The sequence below is a fragment of the Thrips palmi genome, unplaced genomic scaffold, assembly GCF_012932325.1.
Source record: "Thrips palmi isolate BJ-2018 unplaced genomic scaffold, TpBJ-2018v1 HiC_scaffold_4, whole genome shotgun sequence".
Taxonomy (NCBI): Eukaryota; Metazoa; Arthropoda; class Insecta; order Thysanoptera; family Thripidae; genus Thrips; species Thrips palmi.
The window spans coordinates 4,902,243-4,902,673 of NW_023144631.1; positions in this window are offsets into that span (position 1 = coordinate 4,902,243).

Genomic DNA, 431 nt, shown 5'->3' on the forward strand with positions numbered 1-431 from the left:
CGGCCCGGCGGCCTGGCCTGGCGGCTCGGCGTCGCGGGCCGAGGAGGGTAGTGGGCCACAGCGTGCTACTCGGCCTGCTCGGCCAACTCGGCGCGGGGTCCTCTGTCGACGCTTACTGCGTCCCCCGCCGCGCCCCCCGCGCCCGCCGCGCCCGCCGCGTGGAGGCCGAGAAGTGCGAGGGAGGGGCGGCAGGCCGATGCTGATTCCGAGCAGCGCTTTCGCCGCTCTGTCTCTCTTGCACTCGATGGGCGTCCCGTCGGGGTGCGAGAGAGAAAGGGCTCGTTCTAAAACAATGTGCAGTGGCGTAGCCGGTCTGGTTTCGCGCAGCGCCTCGTCGGCGTCGCTGTCTCTTTCATCGCCCCCATGAGCGCGAGAGAGACCAAGCGACGAAAGCACTGCAGTTGCCCTTTGACGAAGACGACCTTCGCGGC